The sequence below is a fragment of the Tenrec ecaudatus genome, chromosome 1 (genome assembly GCF_050624435.1).
Source record: "Tenrec ecaudatus isolate mTenEca1 chromosome 1, mTenEca1.hap1, whole genome shotgun sequence".
NCBI lineage: Eukaryota > Metazoa > Chordata > Mammalia > Afrosoricida > Tenrecidae > Tenrec > Tenrec ecaudatus.
Genome location: NC_134530.1, coordinates 7,541,888 through 7,548,908, shown reverse-complemented (window position 1 = coordinate 7,548,908; position 7,021 = coordinate 7,541,888).

Here is a 7,021-nt window from a genome sequence, read left to right as displayed (position 1 = left end):
TTGCTCTTGTATCTAAATCTCTTTCTTACACACATATGTGTGTCCATGGATTTGTTTCTCTAGTCTACCCAGACTCACATCTCAACCAGATAATACTTGTCCTGATTTTTACTTTGAAAATTTTCTTCTAGCAGATTGGATATCATGTCTGCTATATGGCCATATGTCACCCACTGAGGTACACCGTTTCATGGAGTCCTGCATGTGTGCTCTACTTACACCCTTATCTATAGTTTGATGTTTTTTTTATGTATACTGCAGCACAAACTTTGTCATCCTTTCGTTCCACTAGGCATGTGTGCAGATACGAATGCTAGCCTGCTTCAGTCCCATGTTAATAATACAGTGTTCTGTTTATTTAATTTGCATTATGGGTGGTGATCCTCTCTCTGGGATCATATTCTCTGAACACTAAAATTGCACCCTCTCTATGGAAGATATCATCACCTGGTGAAGAGTATAAAGATTTCTATGCATGTCGGTCTTCCCTTTCAGTTGTCTCTTTATTCTATGACGCATCTTTTGATTGTTACCTTACTGGTGAAAACGTCTGTGCAGAGGAAATTGGAGCAGGGTTATCCCGACAGCCCTATTTGCAGTTAACTGCATTCTTGTAACAGAGGCAATGCAAAAAATACAGAGAAAAGTAGGAGGAAGTGAGTTCACAAGGAGAACCATCCGGGTCACATGGTCACAGGCCAAGGAGTTCCTGGAGCCCCAAGCTCATCTTGCAGCTGGCAGAGGCAATGAATGCACTCTCCTCAATGGCCTTTCGAGCTTGGTTTCTGATTAATAACCTTCAAAACTGAGAGATGATAAATGTCTCTTTAAAGCAGCCAAGTAACTTTTTATTCAAAGAAACTGTGCTATTGAATCAACAATGAGAGTGGGATCATGTGTACTTCTTTTCTTAAAAATAGTTTTATTATCATGTGATGCCCATATCAAACAATTAAGTAGTTCAATCATATTTAAAAGAGGTATAGAATCATCATCACAACTAATTTTAGAAAATTTTCTTTCATATACTCACTGTTATTGACTTCACATTCCCCCCTAACTTTCCTTGCAATACCTCCAAGAAACCATTAATTCACTTACTACCACAATAGATTTATTTAACCCACAATTCATAGAGGAAACAAAAACAAATAAAAAATCAATAAGAATACCAAAATGAAATGGAGAAAATCATCAATCAACAAAATTTAAAAATATTTTAAAAAATGGATTCAAAATGGAGAACAAATGTTACAGTTTTAAATTTTAACTACATCTGCAATAACCCATGCCACAATGCTTTGAGCAGCTATTGCCAAAATCATCAGTTTGAACCCATGAGTCTGTTGAGGATTGCTCAGAGTCAGAATGAACTCAATAGCAGTGATTTGTTTGTAGAGTTTTGACTCTGTTGCTCCCTCCAGTCACCATACTTCTATTGCATTTATTCTATAACAACTGCCACTTGGCACTCACCGCCATGGCTTCCAATCAGTCACATTGCATTTATGTGTCTTAAGGTAAGGCCGCTTCCAACATCAAATTTTGCTTACATAACAACAACAGTGTTCAAGAATGGTACGACTCTCTTCATGAACTTATTTCCTATGGTTGTGGTATAAAATGGGTCTACCGTGCATTCCATGTGCAGATTTTGGAATCTAACCTCATAAATTCACTCTCACATGACAACCTCCCTAAGTTTGATTTTAGAGTATGTCAAGACATGACTGTTTCTTAAATTGGTATTGTGTCATCCACTACATATTGTAAGCTTCAAAATAAAGTACTAGGTTAATTTTCAATCTTTCAGTGAAAACCTTGAATGAAAAATCTGTAGTTAGTAGGCTCACAACAATGTACTTAGACTTATTCCTCATTATGTTCCTTGCAACATTCTCTTATATCCTTACTGGCCAGTTTTGTGTATATTATCTAGTTTTGGTTTATATATAAGGAATAACAAGTTGTTCATTTGAAGTGTAGTATCCCAATTCCTGTGAAACCTTTGGACCTTTCTGGGACTTAGTGCTCGGTGTCTTAGTGGTTATTTGTTGAGCTGCCAACAGCAAAGTCAGCAGTTTGAAACCCACAACCACTTCATCTGTGAAAGACTATGTTACCTACTCCCACAAAGAGTCACAGTATCAGAAGCTCACATCGTTCGTTCTGCTGAAATGTAATTATGAATCAACATAGACCCAATGGCCATGAGTTTCGGCATTTATAGGTCTACATATAAAATGAGTCCTAAGGGAAGTTCTTGAACACGCTCAATAATGAATGCCATGGAAAGCATCTATCTCACATGATGACCAAAAACTGACCCAGGCCCCATCAGAGGTAATATCTCAGAATCATCAGACACAGTTAAGCTGATCTCATCCATTAGAAGCAAGCAGGCTGGATCTGTTGTCCAGAGAGCTGCAGTGGAATTTAAGGACTCAGTGTGCCCAGATCCGTGGTTTACAGCCTATATGTCCCCATCCCAATTCTTCCCAATCAGTGGCCTCACTTTCACTATAGAAATCTTTTGCAATTGAGATTACATTTGGCATTGTAACTAGGCCACTTTTACTGTATCGTATTGTGTGTGATTTTCAGCAATCTAATTGTTGTTACTCCAGGGGAAAAAAAACTATTTTGCTAAAAGAAATAACTCTCTTAAGTGGAACCCAACTAAATGACCTGTATTTCAGTGAATGTGTGCTACTTGGCAGACAGTATATTAAATGCTTCTAGTGGTTATGGTTAACTTCCCAATGGAATTATATTCAAGGTGTTCATTTCCTCATATTAAATCAAGAAGAACTTTGTTGATTAAAACATTTACTTATTTCTTTTGGCAGCCAGATAAAACTACCACAAAGCTGACTACTTAAACAAAGAAATGTATTGTCTCACAGATCTGAATTCTGTAAATCAGAAGCAAAGGTGTCAGTAGAGGGTGCTCCCTTCGAAGACCCTAGAGAAGAATACAATTATTGTCTCTCCAGCTGCAGGAAGAGCGATTGGCTCCAGTCAGTCCATGAACCGTGGCACTATGATCCCAATATTTTCCTCTGTGGTTTTGTTACTTCCTTCTTTTTCATGTGTTTTCCACACTGTCCACATTACAAATATATGCACGATTGTAAGTAGGCCTATGAGGATCATTTAGGCTTGGTCTCATATGAAAATATTACTTATTCAATTAACCTGGAAGTAACCCTTTAACATGTCAGTAATATAAACATATTCCAAAATATTGAATGTAAAAATAGCATGTGGGGAGCAACCATCTAATACAAGATGCCTGTTTCCTCATGTCTCCATTGAAAATTTGTTAACAATATATCCAAGGAAAGCAATAAGTTTTCTCCACGTTGGTGCTATGGGTGATAGTACATCTGCATCTGAAAGAACAATCTAGAGTCCATGAATAAAAACAACACATTGGAATACTGTTCCATTTTGGTATACTACTCAGTTCTAAATCCTTTCTAATGCATTTCTATTAATTTTTGAGCAAATATGTTAGGCCTAGTTTACTAAGGAAGCAAATCCAGTGATACTTATATATGTGTAAGAAAGAGCTTTATATCAGGAGTATTTGGATATTGCAGAAAACATCCTAGTCCAGTCCAAATCAAGTCTATAAGTGCAATATCAGTCTACAAATGCCTCATCAGACTCACATGGCTGCATACAATGATGCAGAATGGAGGAAGATCACAGGTCATTGCATACAGAGTCTTGTGGATCCAATAAAGGTAGAACCATCACAAGGCTCTGGGAGGTCTGAGCCATGTAGTCCACCAACAGGAAGATGAATCAGAGAGAGAGGGGCCCTCCAATGAGGCATTTATATCACTTGCACCTCCTGAAAAGGTCATAAAGTTTCAACCTGGTTGACTGGCTAAACTCTCCACCTCCACCTACACTTTACTTGGCAAGTTGATATGAAAGTATGTAACTAAAACATCATATTAGTACCTGAGATTATATGAAGTATTAATAATTGTCAGTAGCTTCTTTACTCATGATGTTGAAATATCTCACAGTCACCAAAATAAATAAAAAATAGCCCTAAAAGGGAAAGTAGCTGCTACTAAATTGATTTTGATTCATATTCATACTAAAGGACTTAGTAGACTTGGTCCTGTCAGTTCATGTAGTTGTAAATTTCTATGCCACTGAAAAGCTTCATCATTATTGATTTGAGCAGATGCTGAATTCAAATGGCTGAGTTTGCAATGAGTATCTCAATGGATAGCCAACAATGACATCAAACCAATAACTAAATATAATTGTGTCATTGATAATGAAATTTGATAATGGTCGATGCTGATGCAGGCGCTTAAAAGGAATTTAACACGAATAAGTATTTTTCCTAACATTGTTATTGGGACAAAATTTATGTTTCATACAATTGAACCTTTCAATCATATCAAGTGGAATTGTAAATTCAGCACCATATCTATCTTAGAGCATCCATCCCCCTCCCCCCACCACCCATGGTTAAATCACTTTAAAATGAGTTGTGCAATCACAATGAGTTCTAGTGCTCCCTTCTGCCTTCCATCTCCATTATTTACTCCCTAAATCTCCATTGCCCCCCGCATGGCCAATCCCCCACCCCTGCATTCTTTATAACACCTTGTATCAGTTACTAACATGAAACCTCCACACTTCCTGTGCTTCACCTCTGGCAAACACAACAGAAGACAGTGAGAAACAGATCATACTAAGGTGGTAGGGATAAGATCATAATAGTATAAAAGCAAAAATGCAAACAATGTATGAGAGGGAAAATACTCCTATCAACATTCCAGAAGCCAGGGATGCACTTTGTGTCGTGGAATATCTGAGAGAGATTTGCACCCAGAATGCATTGAGGTCAGGTCTATAGAGAGGTCAACTGGTCAAGTATCAAGTTTGATCCAGCATAATCAAGATGACAATGCTCTCTGCCTGATGTTAAAGCTGTTGGGAAATCTAGTCTGTGGTTACAGAGGATCTACCATGGGCTCAGTCTGACGAGAAATTCGGCAGATGTGCTTTGGGTTCTCACTGTCCTCCTTAGCCTTCTACAAATTGGGTGTTCCAATATTAGCTCTGATACTCTCCCCTTCACCATATTTGAATTTTTTAATTATTATCTTTGTAGTACACACGCTAGTATGCTTCGTCCATGTGGACTTGAGTGACTCCTTGCTTACATGACTGCTTGTTTGAATACATGTCTTTAAGCCCCAAGATACTATTGGGCAACATCTAATTTCTTCACCACACTTAGCTGTACCAATCTTATTTTCAGTGATCATTTCATAAGGGTTAGCGTCAAGCAGGGTCATATTATCAGAACTAACTGTTCTTGAATTAGGTCTAGAGTTAAGTAGGAATCCAGATTGCATTTGTTTCTCCCTGGAGGCTGAATGCCTTAGGTTTCCTTTGATGGTGATCATATGACAACATCAGAAGCCTATAAGACCAAATGTATCAATAGCAACTATAAGACAACCAGCAACCAAACAGAAGAAAGAAAGAAAAGAAAGAAGACTGGAAGGAGAGAAAAACTCAAAAGCTATAAGCAGGTACTGAAAAGCCATATAAGCAAAGAAGCACAGCATTGCCATTCACTTCCTTGCCGTGTAAGTCTATTACATTATTACCATCGTCTAATTCCCAGAATTCCAGACACTGTTAGTATGAGGAGTCTATGTGATTATTGTTCCACCTTGAGCTGTAGCAAACGAGCTTTTGCCTTACAGAGTTCGATCTCCAATTAGATTAGATCGGTGTCTGTTGACCCTAAGTATGGGGATTGATGTCAGGGGGGAACTTCCTGGTTCAATTCTTCCAAATGCAGATCCCTGCTCTATGGACCAGAGCCTGTTGTGCCACTGCAAGGTGGGTATAGAGGTTCTACATGTATGACGATTCTGGGTCCCTTTCCTTTAAGCAACCACTGAGCCGGGGGTTCCCCCAATTTCCAATGACTGCCACTTCCACAGTGCTGGGGCAGCCACTATTTACTTCCTCTCCTATCCAATTGGTCATTCCGAGGGTGCAGGCAGCTTAGAGGCAGGATTAAGTTCATCCAGCAGGGCCTCTATGTTAAGTCCTTTTGGTGTAGCCCCAGCGTTATGCCAGGCTGCCTGCAAGACCAAGCTTCCATGATCATCATGGTGCTTAGTCTATGGAGTGGTTCACCGATGGTTTGGCAGGAGCATATTCACAGTGTGCACCCAGGGAAATAAAGTCTGGCCCATCGTCCCACTGGGTATCCCTAAAATTATTGTTTATCACCCCTTCCTCTGTGAGGTTAATTTTCCCCATAGTCCCCAACGCAAATATCAGCATCTCCTCCACAATGTAGATGGTCCCCTTTCCTAGAGTTGGCTTGAATTTCAAGAAAGCTTCTCCTTCCATTCCTGTGGGGACAATCAACTTGATCTAGCCTTGTTTTCATGTTGTATAGCCTCAAATGGATGGTAATCTCTTAATTCCCACCTTTTGAAGGAGTAACCCAACACAATGTAGGGGTCTCCTCCTTCACCTTCGCTCTTGTGAAGTGTGCGGAAGAGCAATGATATTTGGATTTTGGCCAGTAGTTTGCCTTCTTTCCTTTGTTCAGGAATTGATTCCTAAGATTTGTTTAATTGTGTTCGTTCTTACAGTAATGAACTCATACAATATTTGTCCTTTTGTGATTGATTACTTCACTCAACATAAATGTTTCCAGGTCCTTTCATGTCATGTGGTGTTTCATGCTTTCATCACTGTTTTTTAAGGATGCATAGTATTCCATTGTGTGCATGTACCATAGTTTCTTTTTTTCTTTCTTTTTTTAAATTAAAAGATCATTTTATTGCGGAATCTTACAACTCTTGTTACCATCAATACATTGCTTGCATAAGTCGAATTTGCACATAAGTTACCTTCATTCTTTTCCAGACATTTACTTTCTGTGATAGTCTGGATACATTAGAGAAACAAATCCACGGAAACGCATGTATAAGAGAGAGTTTTATATAAA